Source organism: Periplaneta americana, chromosome 11 (genome assembly GCF_040183065.1).
Source record: "Periplaneta americana isolate PAMFEO1 chromosome 11, P.americana_PAMFEO1_priV1, whole genome shotgun sequence".
Classification (NCBI taxonomy): domain Eukaryota; kingdom Metazoa; phylum Arthropoda; class Insecta; order Blattodea; family Blattidae; genus Periplaneta; species Periplaneta americana.
The window spans coordinates 56819142-56842684 of record NC_091127.1 but is presented as its reverse complement, the minus strand read 5'-3'; the positions used below and the strand labels follow the sequence as shown (position 1 = coordinate 56842684).

Genomic DNA, 23543 nt, shown 5'->3' with positions numbered 1-23543 from the left:
TCAAACTTTTTAAATTTATATGATTAGATTGCTTCTATTTTATATAACAGTATGATAAAAGGTCAAAAGCTATAATACGCAGAAGATTTATCATGTGATGGTGAATGAAAACATGTGCAGCTTTTCTTTGCTCATCACAACACTGCAGTTCTCTTCTTCTCCTCTGCGTGACGTAGACTTCATAAAAATTCTCTCTCTCTCTCTCTCGCTCTCTCTCTCTCCATCTCCCCCTCCCCTCCTTAATTTCCCCTTTACCCCTCCCCTCTCTCTCCCCTACTGTCACAGTTCAGTCCAGTCCAGTCCAGTGTTGGCAACTGGACGGAAATTCCGTCGAAATTGACGGAATTTCAACTTAGACGGAATTTCAACGTCGCGGAAGGGGAAAAAAATGGCTTTGACGGGTGACGGATTTTCTGGCGGAAATTACGATTTACATCGGTTTTTGACATTTTTAGCTGCTGTCATTTTTAATTGTTTAATTTTTGGGAGATTTTACTTTTTATTTGAACAGTTCTGCCTGTTCTGTACTATGTTTTAGAATCCCCTGTTTCAAATTTCCTCGTAATCAAGTCAGATGTTGACGAATAATTATTTTAATCAGAATTGGTACGCGAGTTGTGTTAAAATTTGTATGTATGTATGTATATATATATATATGTATATTGGGTCTTATTATTTTTTTAATTTTGACGGATTCTAACGAATTTCCAGGTGTTATAATGACGGGGATACAATTTATGTATTGGTAACACTGGTTCAGTCTTGACTTGTATTGATTTCACTGCTTGTAAGAACATACACTACATAATTTCGCTATATTTCAGAACACAGCGTAAGTTCTTATATGTATTCTAAGATCTTACTTACTTACTTACAAATGGCTTTTAAAGAAACTACCTACTTTTCTAAACACACTGTGTTGCTCGTCACAAGAGTCTCTCTCTCTCTCTCTCTCTCTCTCTCTCTCTCTCTCTCTCTCTCTCTCTCTCTCTCACCTTAAGGCTGCAGAGGTTACGTCAGTCAAGTTGACAATCAGCTGACTGTGAGCCGGTTGACCATACGTAAGTACATCACACAAACGCAGTCGAATTCCAGAGTGAAGTCGGACAAGTAATAACACAACATGAAAACTGGCCGCTGCTTTCATTCACCGGTTTATACATACATCGAATGATCTAACGGAGTCCAAGTTCCAAATATGATTCGACAAAAATCGGATTCAGACTTTGAGCTCTCGTAAATCACAGTATTTCTAAATTATGTAGTATATCGTGTCGTAACTTATCAACAGATTTACAATATGGAACTTCACAGTTTCTTGGTGGTTTCGTTGTGAAGTGTTTCTGGCAGAGTGTAGAGCAGTGTATAGAAATTTAATTTCTCTATCATTTAAGAACCACTTACAGACTCCATCTTCACAAGAGAATAGTTACAACTCATAATTAAGTTGACAGAACAAACAAAACATTTCGATAGAGAATTGAAGGGAATACTCAAGACCAAATTTATCGATAACGAAGAGTGGCTTCGCAATAAATCCCGCAAAATGAAAAAGGACTTTGGCTTCAGAATTTCGTGCCCTAAAAACCGACTAAATATGCACGTAGTTATTACCTTGTGTATCACAAATGTGCCGATAAATTTACACTAAAAGGAAACAAAAACTAGAGGTAAGAATGATTAGTAGGCCTACGTATAAATTTATATTAATTTCTTGAAATTTGGAATAAATAAATGAAACTAGGTTGTGTTTGCAATCATTATTTAATTTATTGGGCCAGAAATCAGATTGAATGGAATTTATACACGGCAAGAATAGGGCGTTGAAATGCAAGCATGATATGTGGTGCTGCATTGCAAACAAAACAAGGACAACAAGTGGAAGACAACGAAAACAAGCAGAAGACAAAAAACAAGCGGAAGAGAAAAAGAACAAGTGGATGACAAGAATAAAAAATACTTGGCATCAGAGTATCAGTAAGTTTCACTATACACGGAACGCCATGGGCTAGCCATATTTTGAACTCACACTACTATCATAGGTCTCCTCAATCATTACACTGAACAACAAATTTTTACTTTTTGTCTTGCTCCGAAATAAAAATACGTGAATATTACTAAATGTGTGCCCTAAATCTGAATTGCCCCATCACGTACCATTTTCCGGGGAAAATGAATTGAAATTTTAATGACAAAACTTGATTGTTTTTAATTTTTCACGGCTACTGATAAAATTACAACACACTACGGATTCAAAATACCCATAATACTTGAAAAATGTGTACTGGATACAAAAATGATGTTACATAGTTTAAAACACAGCAACAATAAAAATATTTCATGCATATAATGAGAAAAATCTCGGAATTTGAACTTACATTTAAAATAATTTTCTGTTTATAACTAGACCCGAGACTTTATTTTACAAGCAACCAACAATAGTCTGCAAGCATGCTGGATGATGATCTTCCTTTATCTCGCCTTTTCATTTCAGATATTTCTTTATGAAATCTTTCCCCACGCCCGTCGCTTACCGCTCCAAAGTTAGGAGGAAGAAATCCAAATAAGAATGTAAAACGTATATTTGGAGGGACACACTACACTCCATTTTGTTATATGCACTTAACATGGTTTCCACAACAAGTTCCACGTAGTTGTCTGCCCTAGAATTTCCAAGGAAATTAAAGCAAACGTCTTTGAAAACGCGTCATGCCATTCTTCCTGTAACGGAAAGTTTTTCTTCAAACAAAGGGCCAGCCATTACTTCGTGAATTTGTGGACCGATGAAAATGCCCTCTTTTAATTTGCTTTCACTCAAACTGGTAAACTTTTCCCTTAAATTCTAAAAACTACACTCTTGTTTGTTCACTGCATAGACCTCACTTTGAACTGTTATGAAATTTACTTAATAGAAGGGACCAATATCTGTTTATTTATTAGAAGTGCTAAATAACTTGCCAACAACCATAAGAAATCGAAAATAAGTCATAAACTCATAAAATGCATTAGCTTTTGTTTTAGTTTATATCCCCAACCCACGACAGATGTTTCCTGAGGGAGCGCTTATCGAAAAGTGAAATCAGAGTATATCTTAAAAACCTACGTGATACGAAGACAAGACATGCATTTTAGGATTCAACGAACATCAAACCATAAGGGACATATCGTTTTAAGTCGGAGCAAATTTCTTGTTGTTCAGTGTTATCAGAATGTCATCTATTACCAAGAGTTGAACTTTGTAGTACATTTTCACATATAATTTTCCTCCTGTTTATCTCTATTTACAAGAGGATTTTGCATTAAACCTCGTACAGGGGTCAGGACAACAGCATTACTTCCGCTCACGATAGAACAGTTCTGGGTATGAGAGGGGAAGTGAAAGGGACGGAGAAACCCCCGCCCATGTCTTTTTCGCTTACACCGCCTTATAAATTAGAAGCGGATTCCTCTGTAATTAAATATTATTTTTGCGTGTGATAAAACACAATTAACAAAGTTAAAAATTCCGAACATGAAGTTTCAAGTTTAAAACTCGAATTTTATTTCACATAAAAAGACATATTTTCCCAAAAAAATTTATGTAAATATATATTTTCAGGAAATCTATTATAAACACATAATCTTGGCGGTTTTTTACTTACTTAAATAATTTTTTACAAGAACTTTTAAACATTTTAAAACTAAATCAATTATGTCACTCAGAAGTACGTTATCTTCTTAAGGATTCTTGGTTGCTTCGTGTTTCTAAGCGCTGTGTGGTGTATCCGTGATCCATTTGTGTAATAGTATCGCCTCAAGTTCTAAGAACTGCTAGGCAGCATTTCAGTGTTATTATTAGAGAATAAATTAACATGGACAAAGAGGAGAGATTTTGCAACACATAATTAGGAATGTTTATTGTTGCTGAAGATGATTTCATTCCACGCTTTGTTTGTGAAACACAACAGATTAGAGCTCGGGTATGAACATTATTTAATTTAAACACATCTCTCACCTCTCGCTCACGTCTATCAAGTAAGGCAACACATCTTGTTGTGATTCCTTGTAATCGGGCTTCGTCAATCGATATCCTTCAAGATATACTGAAAGATGGTTGTTTAAAAAACGATTTAGCTTTCCTATTAACAAATCTAAGCTTTTTGTGTGGTACCATAAAAAACTCGAAACATCCAAAAACCTGTTGTCTGAAACAGGGAAGTGCGTGAAAATTAACTAGGCTCGCTACCAGGGACAAATTCCAGAATGTGTTTGGGAAAAACAGTGGATATAAAAAAAATGTGTAAAGTTGCTCAAGGGTGTGCCTGTAGTTGAAATTGACGGTGTTTGGTTTGTGACATTCCTCTCTTTAAATATGCAAGTGTGACGTCCTGTGAAGTGGAAAGATCATTTTCACAGTATAAGTCGTTGTTCAGAGATAATCGGCATGCATTTGTGATGAAGAATTTGGAGATGACCTTTGTTGTTCACTGCAATTCTCGGCCAACTACTAGCACTCAAGTGTAGTTGGTGAGTACCTAGTAACATTTTTTTTTTTCCAAGCTAAGTAAGATATTTTTGTCATATTTAAAAAAATATATATTTTTTTTTATTTTTAGCAAATATTTTCGTACTTTTTAGCACATTAAAATAAATATATTTAAATTTTTTAGCACATAAAAATCCGCTTCCTACTTATAAATAAGGCTTTGTGCATCAGTGATGGATTTTAGGCGACCAGCGAGAGCAGAAAGTTCGTAAAAGCTATGATGCCCGCCTGATACAATCCATCACTGACCTTCCTTTCTGCTCGTACCGCACAACAATATTACTGTTTCAGCCAGGGAAGGTGGAGTGGGGAGTTAAAGGGTGTCTGCAATGACTCAAACGAGGTATTAGCGCCCAGGCCTGCAATTGAAGACGTTCTTATATGATTTCACTGGTTACATACCTATCCCGCTGTGTTCAGTGTAGGAGATCTCATGCTAACAAGATCATTTTTCAGTTATTTTACATGAAAAGCAGAAGGTGAAATTTCAGTTCGTGACTATTTAGATGCAATGCATTTCGTGCAATGGTATAAACCGCGAAGAGCCTGACGCTCACAACCAAGTCGCCTGGACGAATGTAGGCACCACGATGATAGTCTCCGCACAACACAGCCCAGTAAGTTTCTCTTAATCCAGTTTCATAGCATTCGCATGTTGAAGGTTACGACGGTGATCTGACCGTCGTCTCAGACACGTGAGTTGTCGCATATAATTGGGCAGAACATTCGATTTGTTGACAAAACTAAAACTGGTCGTTAGCAGGAATAAAGCTGGACCAAAAAAAAAAAAAAAAAAAAGACAAGAAACACGTTTCTTCAGCAAGACCTTCGAAGCCACCGGCGTGGCTCAGTCGGTTGAGGCGCTTGCCTGCAGGTCTCAAGTTGCGTCCGGGCGCGGGTTCGATCCCCGCTTGCACTGATTACCTGGTTGGGTTTTTTCCGCGGTTTTCCCCAACCATAATGTGAATGCAAGGTAATCTATGGCGAATCCTCGGCCTCATGTCGCCAAATATCATCTCGCTATCACCAATCTCATCGACGCTAAATAACCTAGTAGTTTATACTGCGTCGTTAAATAACCAACTAAAAATACCTTCGAAATTGAAAAATACTACTGTTACTCTCCCGAAAATGTCTTTTATTTAAGTTTATTTGTAATAAGAAAATTATTTAAAGAGTAAACAACCCAAAAAGTACTACATTTTGTTCATCTAAACAGCAACTATTGTCTGACTTCTATCTAAGGATCCAAGCCTTTATTTATTCCTTCTTCTTCTCCAACAACAAATGTTCATCTATCCATCCATCTTTATATTCTGTCAACCACTTCACGACTCATGCCCTCGTCTGTCTGTTCATCTATCTATCCATCTTTCTATCCAATCAACCACTTCACGACTCATGCCCTCACCTGTGTCCATTCTTCTATCCATCCATCTTTCTATTCAATCAACCAATTCACGACTCAAACCCTCGCCAGTCCCTTCATCTATCCATCTTTCTATTCAACCAACCACTTCACGACTCATGCCCTCGCCTGTCCGTTCATCTTTCTATCCATCCTTCTATTCATTCAACCACTTCGCGACTCATGCCCTCGCCTGTCCGTTCATCTATCCATCCATCTTTCTATTCAATCAACCAATTCACGACTCATACCCTCGCCAGTCCCTTCATCTGTCCATCTTTCTATTCAACCAACCACTTCACGACTCATGCCCTCGCCTGTCCGTTCATCTTTCCATCCATCCTTCTATTCATTCAACCACTTCGCGACTCATGCCCTCGCCTGTCCGTTCATCTATCCATCCATCTTTCTATTCAACCAACCAATTCACGACTCATACCCTCGCCAGTCCCTTCATCTATCCATCTTTTTATTCAACCAACCACTTCACGACTCATGCCCTCGCCTGTCCGTTCATCTTTCCATCCATCCTTCTATTCAACCAACCACTTCACGACTCATGCCCTCGCCTGTCCGTTCAACTTTCCATCCATCCTTCTATTCATTCAACCACTTCACGACTCATGCCCTCGCCTGTCCGTTCATCTATCCATCCATCTTTCTATTCAATCAACCAATTCACGGCTCATACCCTCGCCAGTCCCTTCATCTATCCATCTTTCTATTCAACCACTTCACGACTCATGCCCTCGCCTGTCCGTTCATCTTTCCATCCATTCTTCTATTCATTCAACCACTTCGCGACTCATGCCCTCGCCTGTCCGTTCATCTATCCATCCATCTTTCTATTCAATCAACCACTTCACGACTCATGCCCTCGCCTGTCCGTTCATCTATCCATCCATCTTTCTATTCAATCAACCACTTCACGACTCATGCCCTCGCCTGTCCGATCACCTATCCATCCATCTTCCTATTCAATCAACCACTTCACGACTCATGCCCTCGCCTGTCCGTTCATCTATCCATCCATCTTTCTATTCAATCAACCACTTCACGACTCATGCCATCGCCTGACCGTTCATCTATTCATCTTTCTATTCAACCAACCACTTCGCAACTCATGCCCTCGCCTGTCCGTTCATCTATCCATCCATCTTTCCATTCAATCAACCGCTTCACGGCTCATGCCCTCGCCTGTCCGTTCATCTATCCATCCATCTTTCTATTCAATCAACCACTTCACGACTCATGCTCTCGCCTGTCCGTTCATCTATCCATCCATCTTTCCATTCAATCAACCACTTCACGACTCATGCCCTCGCCTGTCCGTTCATCTATCCATCCATCTTTCCATTCAATCAACCACTTCACGACTCATACTCTCGCCTGTCCATTCATCTATCCATCCATCTTTCTATACAATCAACCACTTCACGACTCATGCCCTCGCCTGTCCGTTCATCTACCCATCCATCTTTCTATTCAATCAACCACTTCACGACTCATGCCCTCGTATGTCCATTCATCTATCCACCCATCTTTCTATTCAATCAACCACTTCACGACTCATGCCCTCGCATGTCCATTCATCTATCTATCCATCTTTCTATTCAATCAACCGCTTCACGACTCATGCCCTCGCCTGTCCGTTCATCTATCCATCTATCTTTCTATTCAATCAACCACTTCGCGACTCATGCCCTCGCCTGTCCGTTCATCTATCCATCCATCTTTCCATTCAATCAACCCTTCACGACTTATGCCCTCGCCTGTCCGTTCATCTATCCATCCATCTTTCTATTCAATCAACCACTTCACGACTCATGCCCTCGCCTGTCCGTTCATCTATTCATTCATCTTTCTTTTCAATCGACAATTTCACGATTCATGCCTTCGCCTCTCCCTTCATCTTTCCATCCATCCTTCTATTCATTCAACCACTTCACGACTGATGCCTTCTCCCGTCCGTTCATCTATCCATCCAATTTTCTATTCAATCAACTACTTCACGACTCATGCCCTCGCCTGACCGTTCATCTATCCATCCATCTTTCTATTCAATCGACAAATTCACGACTCATGCCCTCGCCTGTCCGTTCATCTATCCATCCATCTTTCTATTCAATCAACCACTTCACGACTCATGCCATCACCTGTCCGTTCATCTATCCATCCATCTTTCTATTCAATCAACCATTTCGCAACTCATGCCCTCGCCTGTCCGTTTATCTATCCATCCATCTTTCCATTGAATCAACCACTTCACGACTCATGCCCTCGCCTGTCCGTTCATCTGTCCATCCATCTTTCTATTCAATCAACCACTTCACGACTCATGCCCTCGCATGTCCATTCATCTATCTATCCATCTTTCTATTCAATCAACCACTTCGCGACTCATGCCCTCGCCTGTCCGTTCATCTATCCATCCATCTTTCTATTCAATCAACCCTTCACGACTCATGCCCTCGCCTGTCCGTTTATCTATCCATCCATCTTTCTATTCAATCAAATACTTCACGACTCATGCCCTCACCAGTCCGTTCATCTATCCGTCCATCTTTCTATTCAATCAACCACTTCACGACTCATGCCCTCGCATGTCCATTCATCTATCCATCCATCTTCCTATTCAATCAACCACTTCACGACTCATGCCTTCGCCTGTACCTTCATATATCCATCCATCTTTCTATTCAATCAACCACTTCGCGACTCATGCCCTCGCCTGTCCGTTCATCTATCCATCCATCTTTCTATTCAAGCAACCACTTCACGACTCATGCCCTCGCCAGTCCGTTCATCTATCCGTCCATCTTTTCATTCAATCAACCATTTCACGACTCATCCCCTCGCCTGTCCGTTCATCTATCCATTCATCTTTCTATACAATCAACCACTTCACGACTCGTGCCCTCGCCTGTCCGTTCATCTATCCGTCCATCTTTCTATTCAATCAACCACTTCGCGACTTATGCCCTCGTCTGTCCGTTCGTCTATCCAACTATCTTGCTATTCAATCAACCACTTCACGCCATGTTGGTATCACTTTTGAGGTTCAGACCTGTCTTCGGACAGTAGACTATACAACAAATATGCTGAAAAGGCTGGGGACAGAAAATAATTTCGTAATATTGAATATTTCGTTATAATATACTGACATACCGTATAACATATTGTTATATGTACCTATGGGTATACACCTACCCATAAATCGATCCTTCCATCCTTTCCTATTTATTCATCTGCTTACCTCAGGGTATAACAGATATTGCGATAGTTCATATATTGGTCTGTAAGTTTCAATCTTAGAAAGTATTATAAGACACTTTAAGTCATTATAAAGATGCTGGAAAGGAAATTAAATTGCACAGAAGCTGTCACTATAGCCAGCGAGAGATGAAAATGCAAGGCAATCGATCATTCCTAGTTGTCAGTTTGGGGATATGTTAAGACGTGGGCAGAAAACCGGCAGGCCTCTGCAACACATCATTATGTAAGTAGCGTAACATTGTATCTTAATTAGATAAAGAAGGTGTTTGCAGTTTTATTTTGTAATGAATTCCAGTAGTCCTAATCTCTAATTATACTGAAATCAAATGTCCAAGAAATCTAGGAATTATAAGATTGATGGAACGGAGAAAAGTAATGGAACGGAGAAAAATTCTCTCCGGCACCTGGATTTGAACCCGGGTTTTCAGCTCTATGTGCTGATGCTTTATCCACTAAGCCACACCGGATACCTATCCCGGTGTCGGATAGAATCGTCTCATTTTAAGTTCCAACTCTTGGGTTCCTTCTAGTGGCCGCCCTCTGCACTACGTCATGGATGTCTATGAACGTAGGACTGAAATCCACACATGTGCTGAGGTGCACCGTTATGAGTGACTAGTTGGCCGGGATCCGACGGAATAAGCGCCGTCTTAAATCACGAAGTGATTTACGCATATCTTATATATTATTTTAATGTACCGAAGTACATACGATATTTCCATGCAGATATTCTGCGTCGTCATACGATGAAAGAGTGATGGAACGGAGAAAAATTCTCTCCGGCACCGAGATTTGAACCCGGGTTTTCAACTCTACGTGCTGATGCTTTATCCACTAAGCCACACCGGATACCTATCCCGGTGTCGGAAAGAATCGTCTCAGTTTAAGTTCCAACTCTTGGGTTCCCTCTAGTGGCCGCCCTCTGCACTACGTCATAGATGTCTATGAACGTAGGACTGAAATCCACACATGTCCTGAGGTGCACTCGTTATGAGTGACTAGTTGGCCGGGATCCGACGGAAAATATATATTAAATGCTTCATTCATTCATTCAGTCATTCATTCATTCATTCATAGTGTTCTGCCCAAGGGCAGGTCTTTCACTGCAAACCCAGCATTCTGCAGTATTTTCTATTTTCTGCCTTCCTCTTTGTCTCCTCATATGATCCATATATCTTAATGTCGTCTATTATCTGATATCTTTTTCTGCCCCGAACTCTTCTCCCATTCACCATTCCTTCCAGTGCATCCTTCAGAAGGCAGTTTCTTCTCAACCAGGGACCCAGCCTATTCCTTTTCCTATTTCTGATCAGTTTCAGCATCATTCTTTCTTCATCCATTCTTTCCAACACAGCTACGTTTCTTATTCTGTCTATCCACTTCACATGCTCCACTCTTCTCTATATTCACATTTCACATGCTTCTCTTCACTTTGTCCTAATGTCCATGTTTCTGCCCCACGCAATACTACATTCCACACAAAGCACTTCATTAGTCTCTTCTTTAGTTCTTTCTCCAGAGGTCCGCAGCATATGCTCCTTTTTCTATTGAAAGCTTTCTTGGCCATTGCTATTCTCCTTTTGTCTTCTTGGCAGCAGCTCATGTTACTGCTTATAGTACACCCCAAGTATTTGAATCTGTCCACTTGCTCCACTGCCTCATTTATAATTCGCAAGTTTACCTTCTTTACATTTCTTCCTATGACCATGGTCTTCGTCTTGTTGGCATTTATCTTCATTTCATATTGTTCACAGCTGTCATTTAGCTCCAGTAGCATATCCCTTAGTACCATCTCCTATTCTGCTAACACCACCATATCATCAGCAAATCTTACACTCTTTATTCTTCTCCCTCCTACTATCACTCCTCCCATGTTCTGAAAACAGTTCTTCACTAAATCCTTGTCGTACTCCTCTTCCTATTTCACTTCCTTCTGATATTTCTTCTCCTATCCTGACCTTGACTCGTTTCATATAAAGGTTACTGAAGAGCCTCCACTCTTTCCAATGCACGACAATTTTCTTTAGAATCCCCATCAGTTTATGCCAATCCACTTTATCAGACGCCTTTTCTAGATCCACAAAGACTATAATTATACACTTCTTTATTCTTCTCTAGGTATATATGCTTATGTCAAATAAAATACGAATCATAATTGACTATTGATATCGATATCAATCAGACTATTTTACTATGAAGTGCTATTTGATTTTCCAACGTTTCTATTGTATTTGAAGACTTCCAGATGTGCCAATTTGCAGATGACGCTAGTTAAAATTAGGTTTTCCTTTTTTTTAAGAAATAAACTTCTTAAAGTACAGCAGTGGCAAAAAAACCGGACCGACCCTTGTAGCTAATTTCAGAGCCTTCTTCACTCCAGACCACAATAGACTGGTAACTAAGACTTTCGTGGTTTGAATCCTGCCTGGGAAGGATTTTTTTTTCTTCCTTGTTCAAATTCATTCCCAATACTTTTCGATTGCTGGTAAAATTCATGTTTTTTTTTTTTTAGTTGGTTATTTAACGACGCTGTATCAACTACGAGGTTATTTAGCGTCGATGAGATTGGTGATCGCGAGATGGTATCTGGCGAGATGAGTCCGAGGATTCGCCATAGATTACCTGGCATTCACCTTACGGTTGGGAAAAACCTCGGAAAAACCCCAACCAGGTAATCAGCCCAAGCGGGGATCGAACCCGCGCCCGAGCGCAACTTCAGATCGGCAGACAAGCGTCTTAACCGACTGAGCCACGCCGGTGGCTAATTCATGTTCTGGTAATAATAATAATAATAATAATAATAATAATAATAATAATAATAATAATAATAATAATAATAATAATAAATTATTGGGAATAAATTTGAATAAGGAACAAAAAAATGTTTCCTGTAGCCACAAAATGAAATCCCTACTTAAAAACGAAAACTATTGTTTACATCAGAAATACGAGTACAATATTGTTACTACGAAATCACCGCCTTCTGGGCCCTATTCCACGAAAGTATGGTGCAATGCATTACAAGTATTGAGCTGTAACTAATAGTAGTTATTAGTAGAATTGTGTTCCACAAAGGCTTCTTGCACATTTATACTTTATTACGCTATACTTATATTGCTCTGTTCCACGTAAGTATTAGTATTAGATAGCCTGTAGTAATTTGTACAGATTTCCATACAACTGAATAAATGTTAATATCTTCAAATACAGTTGAATTTTTTGCGTAATTCAAGGAAATAGTTAACTGAAATATGTAATCTAATAGTAATAAAAGTGAGAATATCCATGTACGATTAGCATAGGGAGAATAAATTTCCATTTTAACTCTGCACTAAATACAATGAACGGTTTAGATTGAGACGAATGTCACACCTAACCTGGCGACCCATTGTTTTGTGTGAAGAGAATGACGGGGGATATACTGATCCTCTGGACACTTAGAACACACACTTACAAGGAGAGGACACGCTCTGTATATCACCGAATTAAATCAGATTTTGTGACATGAAAGTACAAGACACACTGTTTATAGTCATACCTGATATGGGTGGCCAATGGCCCCTCGTTTTGGAAATATTGGCTATTGTTTATGACATACTTCCGTTAGGTGTCTAATAGGGAAGCATTAGACTGTGTAAGGGCGTAGCTCATGTGGATGGATACTGACTTGTCATCCAGGCAACCCGAGTTCGAATCCTAATGCCTTCTCATTTTTTAAAGCTTGATAATTATTATTATTATTATTATTATTATTATTATTATTATTATTATTATTATTATTATTATTTTAATTCACTTTCAGTTGTCAGTTCCTATATTCAAAGCTATGTTGAAATATGCGTGGTATGCATCAAAATTGATAAACGAACGAGAAGTGTTTGTGAATGTGAAGGATATCTGTTTCGCAGCAGAAGTGCGGAAAAATGTGTGTGACTGTGGACAACCTTCTTTCATTTGCTGTGCATGGTGCAGGAAATATCTATGTTTTGTGTGTTTTTACGACATCATAATGAATCGGGTACAAAATGAAATGGAATAGCTGCTGCAGAAATAGAACAAATGCCAGTGACACATCTTACCTTCCTACGTGAGCAGTATTTCATTGTTTATCCTTTACAATACAATGTTAGTTAATTAGTAATTTGTTTAAAATATGATGAAGCATTCAATACATTGAGAAATATGATATAGGTATGTAAATAGATAACTGTGATCACAATATTAATCATTATTAAAAGAAAAAAAATATAGAACCAGTTAAGATTCGAACTCAGGTTGCCTGGATAACAACTCAGCATCCAACCATATGGGCTACGCTGGTACACAGGCTAATCCTTCCCTATTGAGCACCTAACGGAAGTATGTCACAAACAATAGCCAATATTTCCAAAACGAGGGGTCATTGGCCACCCATACCAGGTATGACTTTAAACAGTACGGCCCAATTGTATAAAACTCCCTGACTAAAGATCAACTTTGATCGAAGATCGAAAAGTGAACCGAGTTCAGACACTTCTTCTATTGTATAAAACGTTTCTGCGATCAAATTACCTTGGTTCAAATGCAATCTAAGTTCACGTGAAAAGGATTTGGCAACATCGCATAAACAGGTGAAATACGTGATGCGCGGACAGGTTTGTTCAGTGTTGCCAATCTAGCGACTTTAACTCTTTTTCAACAACAATTTCTTTAACTTTTATATTGCTTAAATAGGGATTTAGTGACCTTTTTAGCACCCTATAGTGACAAAATTTAATCTTTCTTTGTTGATAATGAGAAATCTAGCGACTTTACAACTACTTTTTGGCGACTTTCCGTACACTCTGTTGGAGACACTGGTTTTTTTGCAATGTAAGTAATGGCGGACAATAAGAAGAAGGTTGACTGTTCTCCGAGTTGTTATCATGTTATGGTGTTTTGATATTGCTAAACATAATAAAGCTTTATAAAACGACAATTTTCGTTTAGTAATACAGTTAATTGAAATTTTATGAATGCACCTATCATATCCATTAATAATTAATGGTTGTTATAAACATAATATAATTTTATAGTTTATGTTATTTGATACTGCTCAACACGATAGAGCCTTATAAAATATAAGAATGTTTGTGTATTAAGGCAAGAAATTGAAAGAAATATATATAAATGTACCTATCATATCTATTAATATTAATAATAATGGATATTTTATTTGCACAATCTGTCACTCGTATATTTCAAACAGAAAAGAAATAACTGAACTTGGATCATCTAACTTAATCGGAGAAATTTCTTCAGTCAAAGTTGACTTTAGTTTGAGACAAATTAATATCAGATTAAACTTTATACAACACAAAATTCCAAGTTCAGCTGAAACAAGGATCGATTTAACCTCTGATCTAAGATTAAATGGTTTATACAATCGGGCCGTCTTGTACTTTCATCTCACACAATCTTATTTAATTCGGTGGTATACAGAGCGTGTCCTCTCCTTGTTAGTATGAAGTCTACATTATGACCAAAATTACATATTAATACTGTGAATATTTGAGTATTAAGAGAGGGTAACGGAACTTTGTGCCCTCTCTGTAGTGTAATGACAATCCGCCCACTTACCAAATCATCTACTATTCATCCATACGTCTATCCCATCCAATCAGTTATCCATCAAGGCGTCTGGCTGCATTCTCTTTGCTTCACATCATACAAAGTTTTCACTGCCTTGTTTATTACGCGTTTCATTCAATTTCATACCTTACAATCAAGAATACATATTCAAAATCTGTGTAAAAGAAGAGATATGAATACATAATTGTATCTGCTTCTTTCACGCCCAATCACGAAAAAGGTTTTATTTACTTGGCTTCTTTTTCTCACTCATGCACGTGGGTTCCAATCTGTAACATGACGTAAATATTTCATCATACTCAAGTGCACCGACTTGCTAACTAAAATTGCATCACATCGTTTGTAGGGCTTCACAAAACACAAAACACGTGCTCTGAAGACTCATCACATGCCAGAGCAAGAGGTAACAAAACGAACTCGATCTTAATTCAATCAACTAGTGGCATTGCATTGCTTGTGATTGACAATGCGTGGGCGAATTCACATTGTGGATGCTCTGCGTTATCTTGTCCGATAATTCATGACCCTTACGTCATCCCTGGAAAATAAAAATGTACAAGATGTATATCTGCAAAAGCTTATTCAACTATACGATGTCCGAACGAAGATTTCAACTGCAAAAGAATACAAAGTACCATTATGTCATCGGGGTGTGTATTGAGGACAATGTGTTTTGCCGGTCTGCTTTTGAAAGTCTTCATGGAATTTATCCAGGACGTGTAAATCATGTTGCTTCGCTAACAGCTGAAAGTGAGGTTCCTATTCAAACCTGCCCACGACTGTTTTGCTTCGTGAGTGGGCTACGCAAGGTATCGCGAGCCTGCCTTCAAGCTTCCCTCACAAGCAGACAGGCAGTGTGGTTGCACGTGACGCCAAACAGTCCTAATATTGACCCGAAAGGACTGTTGTGTTTCGCCGACCTGCGCCAGACTGTGCTGCTTTCAGATGCATGATAAATATCAACCAAGTCATTCAAACCTGACAGAAAGCATACAGATATAGATAAACTACTGAAAACTTAATTTGTCGTCTTCTGAAATGTAACGTTAATAAATATAAAGACAACTATGTCTCGTCAACATAATATCCATTAAATGCCAACAGTTATTATAAATTACTTACACTTTCCTTCTCATCATAGTAATATAAATTTAATGTAAACCCTTCAAACGTCCAGCTTCATAAATAAAAAGAAATTTGTCCCTCAGAAGTTAAATAGCAAATCATTATTCTGAAGAACGAAAAACTATTTTACATTTTAAAGGTCTTCATGAGGGTTTTAATTGTTGATAAGGAAAAAGTTAAAATGGAATATTTTCCTATAATAGTTGTTGATATTCATAATAATTGTTATAAATCTCGTCTCGTCTCGTCTCTTCTCTTCTCCCAATCTTAACGGGAGGCAGTTACGGGCGTGAGTCTTTCCTAATTTGCCGGTCTCTAGTTCCTATGGATGGAAGGTACAAATAAAGTGATAGGCTTCATGCTTGTGATTCAGGTATAATGCAATTCTTGATCATACTGCAGCATGTAAGAAGTCACAATACAGCTCAACAAATGTCTTATCTCTCAGGAGATTTGGACATTAGTTCAATGAATTTGTGATTTTCTGAAGGACAGATAGGCTTATTCTATGTTGTTATGAAGCAATCCATTTTAATATCCTCCTATCTACGTCTCGACCTCCTCAAAGATCTTTTTCCCTCCGACCTCCTAACGGTTTTTAATACTTCAATTATTATTCCTATCTTTGTTTATAAGGCATATTAAGATAAATGTCTAACAATCGATTAGTGACACTACTTTATAATCCACCATGCATGTTGTTCTCAAGGTATCGGGTACTCGGTGGAGATGTAACATGAAAATCATTCTGCTTGCCTTCGTAAACAAAAGTAAATAGGATACTCGATACCGCTAACACATTTTATACTATATTTCAAATATATATATATATATGTATATTTTTTTGTGTTTTACAGTTTGTTTGGCAATTGTGTGTCTGTAGGTCACTTATTTTTCCATAGTATTTACCTATATTAAGTTTAATAAAAGGGATTTTCGATATCATGTTGCGGAAGAGTACCTTGAAAGAAGAGGATTCGCAAAAATGTGTTAAAAGAGTCGGGTACGCTTTCCTTCAGGAACTGAGGATCAATAAAGAAAACCAAGTTTTCGATCTATTGTATAATGTACCGTAGAATAAGTTGAAGAACCCTATATTCAAAATTTACAGACAAATACATGAATCTTGGTTATAGTATCATGCGTATTTTCTTTATTTTCACTCAATTAGAAGGGATTGTTTTTGTTTGTATAATAGTGTTTCAAACTATTCGACCCTTCGATACAAATCACGGCATATGACTTTCAAGTAAGTAGAATTTCCTGAAATTCCATCGTGTTTTCTTCCAAGGTATATGCAAATCCTTCGAGCTTCTTGTAGGATTTCAATTCGCGACGACATTGTAAGAAATAAGCACTAATCCTTGAAAATAGTCGGTAAAAGGAATCATATACTGTATCGTAAATAATCTTACTTGGAAATGCATATCCAGCCTAGAAACATCTCAGACGGATAATAAGTAAGAAAGCAATGTATCAAACTTACCAGACTACATCAAGCACATATTATAAAAAAATATTTTCCTTTAAGGGTGGCCAGAAACCGATATTTTACATCATAATGAGATGAACCTTTAGAGTTAGTAATACTTCTTACAATCGCTGTATTCACTAAAGAAAACATGCTTAAAATTCTGGAGAGATCCCAACAGCTTAGTATTCTAAGAAAAATCACATCGTACTACTTTATTTTTCCCTCATTATCAGTTTTTCTTTTTAGACATATAAAGTCAAACTAGAAACAGAAAAAGAATGATTCAGAGGTGTCACATTTTCAGTATTCCTGTTAATGAAATAGCATTTTGGACATGACGTCTTGATTGTTTACACCGATTTTGTCCAGCTGCTGGAGGGTTTAATTCCTATTCAATGTTTATGAGTCAATTATGTGGTTCCAAGGCAAAAGATAGGTATTTCAATTTTTGGCGGAAATGAAAATTTTGGGGTATGTTGTGTATTCTGATAGTATCTTTATTGCAGCAAACGATAACATGCATCTCTCTTATTTCTCTAACCCGTTATTATGAAACATGATTAATATAGTTTTATACGGTCCCCCAAACTTTAAATGTTTGCTCCTCAAAAACAGCAAGAAATGATACATCACATTTTGTCTTGGAGCAAAGACTTTATTCGAAAGAAAATGAACATGAAATACAATAATTTTCATTGAAGAATGAATGGATCTCTATTTGAAATCAAAACACACAATGGTAATTTATTTCAAACGAAAAGATACTAGTACAATGATGAGTATCAAAGGAAAAATGAATAGATCTATCATTTACACCAGGGCCGGACATAAGAGAGGCTCAGTCTAGTCGGCCAGAGCTGCTCTCGCTCCGAAAGTCACTTCAATTCCAAGCCAGAGCAGAACGCTCACGCAGTGGCGGACTCGCATTACAGCTACCTTCCCTGCATTAATGTAACAAGAGCCACGGTTGTTCTAGTCTGTCAGTACACAATAGTTTATAAGGATATTACATCAATCCATTGTACATTACAGAATTTATAACACTCTTATTAATTTAATGAAATAAACTTCGCTCTATGCACACACACAAATCATTACGCTTATTTACATAACCCATACGCACATACTGCAACCTCCTCACCACGGTTCTACGAGACAGGCGTATGGCTTCCATTTGCCCTACTTGCTGTGGACAAGGTTCATCTGCCAATATAATTAAACATCGCTTGATGAATTCACCTACGTTCAATCTTTTCAATTCCTTTGCAATTTCGCGGCAAATTTTGTAGCTAATTCTCATGGCCGATTCACTAAGTGCATTATTGTCATCCTGTTAATATACAGGGTGTTTCAAAAATACGGGGCGTAATTTCAGGTATGTATTTCCCACATGTAGACAATCAAAATAGTTCATTACAACATGTGTCCGGAAATGCTTCATTTCCGAGTTATGGCCTTCACAACATTGAAATTCACCGGAACGTTTTTCTTTCCGCAGGTCGTTGTCATTACAGAAGATGTTCAAAATGTCCACCTCCTGCTTGAATACAGACCTCACATCGATGTCTCATTGACCTGCGAACACGATCCCAAACTCCAGGGGTATTGCGTATGTCCTCAGAAAGTGCCACAATTCGATTCCGAAGAGATTCCAAATCAGGCACCGGAGACGAATAAACCAATGATTTTAAATGGCCCCACAAGTAGAAATCGAGAGGGTTCAGATCAGGTGAGCGTGGAGGCCAAGCAATTGGGCCACCTCTACCTATCCATCGATCAGGAAACCTTCGATCCAAGTACCGGCGAGCCATACGACTGAAGTGTGCAGGAGCGCCATCATGCAAGAAGTGAATGTGTTGACGATTGATCAGAGGAGTGTCTTCTAAAACATGAGGTATGGTGTTTTCCAGGAAGTTTGTGTACGCCTGCCCCGTAAGTCTGTTTACAAGTACAGGGGTCCAACTAATCGATCACCAATGATTTTTTTTTATTTTATTGGGTTATTTTACGACGCTGTATCAACATCTAGGTTATTTAGCGTTTGAACGATATGAAGGTGATAATGCCGGTGAAATGAGTCCGGGGTCCAGCACCGAAAGTTACCCAGCATTTGCTCGTATTGGGTTGAGGGAAAACCCCGGAAAAAACCTCAACCAGGTAACTTGCCCCAATCGGGATTCGAACCCGGGCCACCTGGTTTCGCAGCCAGACGCGCTGACCGTTACACCACAGGTGTGGACGTTCACCAATGATACCGGCCCACATATTGAGGGAGAACCGCACCTGGTGATGAGATGGAACAGTTGCACGTGGGTTTTCATACGCCCATACATGCTGATTGTGGAAATTTGTTATGCCATCTCGTGTGAACTGTGCTTCATCTGTAAATAATGCTAAGGCAGGAAAGTTCGGATTTACACCACACTGCTGCAAGAACCACTGACAGAACCTAACTCGTGCAGGGTAATCTGCTGGTGACAGGGCCTGTACACGTTGCAAATGATAAGGATACAATTGATAGGCTACTCTTTCAACAGTCTCCAGACAGTCGTATGAGGAACATTGACTTGCAACGCCACCCTTCGTGTGCTGATAGGAGGAGTCATGTTCACAGCCTCCAGAATCTCCTCCTGTACTTCTGGAGTTGTAGATCTTGGTCGTCCCCTTCCCAAACCAGGAGAGTTAAATTTTCCATACTCGCACAGACGGTAATGGAGACGTACAAATATCTTCTGATCTGGACATTGTCGCTGTGGGTACCTCTCCTGGTACAAACGACGAGCCAGCGCAGCATTGCCGTCCGCCTTACCGTGTGTATCTCTGCCAGCTCTTGATTTGAATACATGTCGCACAGTCTAACGCCTACACAACACTGAATGTAACCTTCACCTCGGAATGAACTGTCAGAGTGCCCTCTTAATGTCTCCTTTGACGGCAACGACCTGCGGAAAGAAAAACGTTTCGGTGAATTTCAATGTTGTGAAGGCCATAACTCGGAAATGAAGCATTTCCGGACACATGTTGTAATGAACTATTTAGATTGTCTACATGTGGGAAATACATACCTGAAATTATGCCCCGTATTTTTGAAACACCCAATATGATATGATATGATATGATATGATATGATATGATATGATATGATATGATATGATATGATATGATATGATATATGATATATGATATGATATGATGTCCACATCTGTGGAGTAACGGTCAGCGCGTCTGGCCGCGAAACCAGGTGGCCCGGGTTCGAATCCCGGTCGGGACAAGTTACCTGGTTGAGGTTTTTTCTGGGGTTTTACCTCAGCCCAATACGAGCAAATGCTGGGTAACTTTCGGTGCTGGACCCCGGACTCATTTCACCGGCATTATCACCTTCATTTCATTCAGACGCTAAATAACCTAGATGTTGATACAGCGTCGTAAAATAACCCAGTAAATTAAAAGATATGATATGATATGATATGATATGATATGATATGATATGATATGATATGATATAATGTGATGCGATATATGATATAATATAATATAAAATGATGCGATGCGATATATGATATGATATGATATAATATAATGTGATGTGATGTGATGTGATGTGATGTGATATGATATGATATGATATGATATGATATGATATGATATGATATGATATGATATGATATGATATATGATATATAATATGATATGATATGATACGATATGATATGATATGATATATGACCATAAATTAATACAACTTAAAGAAAATGTTTCTCAGGTACAATATATTAGAATATCTATTCGATATTTATATTGAATTATAAGTTATTATAGTACATTTAGTAATATATAATTTTAAATTATACAAATATTATGATATATCATAGTATAGTATATTACAGTTCATGATATATAATATTATATATATATATTCACATACGCAGCCTGGAATGTTAGAGGGATCAATCATAAAGAAAAAGAACTAGATGAAATATATATCATAATACTTGTATAATTTAAAATTATATATTACTAAGTGCATAATATCTTATAATGCAATGCAAATATCAAATAGATACTCTAATATAATGTACCTGAGAAACATTTTCTTTAAGTTGTATTAATTTATGGAGTTCATTACCAACATATTTGTCATATTCAGTTGCATGTTGTAAAGAATAATGTCGTTGGATATTGAACCTCTTAATCAGTTGGAGTGTTTTATGCCAAATTAAACACTTTGCTAATCCACTGCTCTCTACGAAAAATAACTACTCCTCCTATGATACATTAAAAGCATTGGGAGTAGCGGTCCGCTTTAGTCCATGAGCGGAAGCTCCGTCTTCAAAGTTCGCCTTCATATTGCAGAGTCACCACTGCACCGACACTGAATGACGTACAGTATGCATACGTCACACCACTCGCGAGACAAGCTCTTTAAAGCACACAGCGCTCATTTCTCAGAATCATGTAATGTTCCCAGCCCTGATTTACACAATTATTTATATTCTTGATTTTGATTTAGCAATTACGGTCTGTCGTCCACGGCACAGAAGACACATCACACAAAACTACTTCAAGGTAGCAGAATCACTTGTTAAAAGATTGTTACTGGTTATATATGTTAGCCTTGCTTGGTATGTGTGGATGAGTGTTCACAGAGCAATTGAGTACAGGGGAAAAACAAAGTCATAATTCTCTTGAGGGTGATGTCATCTTCTAATTCAGTATATTACTGAAGAATTAATTGTTGTTCCTAATGAAAAGTAGGAAATAATGACTGTATCAGTGGTGATAATTCACCTTTACCAGTTTTTGATGAGAAAAACACTGAAGGTTTACAGTAATACACTGAATTAGATGATATCACTCTTATGAGAATTGTGACTTTGACTGTTTTTCACCTGTACTCTTCAATTAGTTTTTACATCTTCCTCCTCAACGGTCTGATTCCACAGTACTGCTGATTATTTAGCAATTAAGGATAATATTTTAGATGTTTATATTACTTTCAAAACAAATTTTCGTAAATAGAAATAAATAATAATATAAATATTGCAATATAAGATTATATATTCTTTCAGATTTGTGCAAAATAAATTGTTTAATATGCTTTAAAGGCAAAATTTGTAATTTAAATTCAATTTATGTGCAAACTACAAAAAGAAAGCTCGTTTTGTTCTCCAGGTGCATGGTAAATAATTTTATTAATTTATGCCTTATGAACGATAATAGTAACTTAAGAAAAATTACGAACGGTAATATTTATTTCAAGACAAAATAAAAGAAATGCGAAACGAGTAAAATGTGTACAGGAAAGTAAGTAATTTACATAGCAAACTTCATAGTTTAGAAATCGATTTAAAAATCATAGCTCGTTCGAATTAAAAAAAATATATATCCATTGCACAACAGCCCATGAAGAGCTCAGGTCTACCAGCTGATTGCTCGCCTCATGTCCACACGCTCCAGCAGAAGTCAAAGATAATTCAATCAGTGCGGAGGTAACGTGTAGTTAGCACATGTATCCCCCCCCCCCCAGCGTCAGAGCTGGCTTGCGAATTCGGTTCATACTATTCACTGCCGCTCTCCAAACTCATCACGATGCTGGGTGGGCACGGGTCCATGCAATGGCCGAAACTTCATGAGAGGAAACTCGAACCAGCGCTCACTCCGTCCAAGGTATGATGCTCTAGACTACGACGTTATGACGCTGTACTCACTTTCTAATACTGAAGTATATTAGAATTCTAATGCATTTTAATCAGGAACGCAAATTATTCTCTGTTTTGTCATTTTATACTATGTAATTTCTTAATACAAGTTTCCGATGTACTGTAAACAGGTTTTGTGTAAGTCAAAAACAACTATCAATCGTCAGCTAACATAGTTTTCAAATAATAAAATGATACAGATTTATGTCCAAGAACATGCTAAAATTATCAAATACATCAAGACATCAAAATAAGATACCACACTACTTAACTAGTAACCTACTAGGTTGATTTGAGAGTTCTTATGTGTGAACATAAAATTTACTTCACGGAGAATATTATAAAATAAGAAACACACATTATTCAACATAAAGTCAATATTTCTTATGAATCTGCTTTTTTCTGCAAACAGTTCAGTATGGCGAT

General features: G+C 38.0%; 1 protein-coding gene across 4 annotated transcripts in view; it reads right to left on the bottom strand.

The window, feature by feature from the left end:
- Window positions 1–23543, bottom strand: part of LOC138709027 (protein croquemort-like) — a 192683-nt gene that overhangs the window by 106847 nt on the left and 62293 nt on the right. The window contains exon 1 of one of the 4 annotated variants that reach the window (XM_069839493.1): window positions 996–1151. The exons of the other annotated variants lie outside the window; for them this stretch is intronic. The gene's annotated coding sequence lies outside the window, so the exon portion shown is untranslated. Of the gene's footprint in view, window positions 1–995; window positions 1152–23543 lie in introns of those variants that run through there. 4 annotated transcript variants of the gene reach the window in all.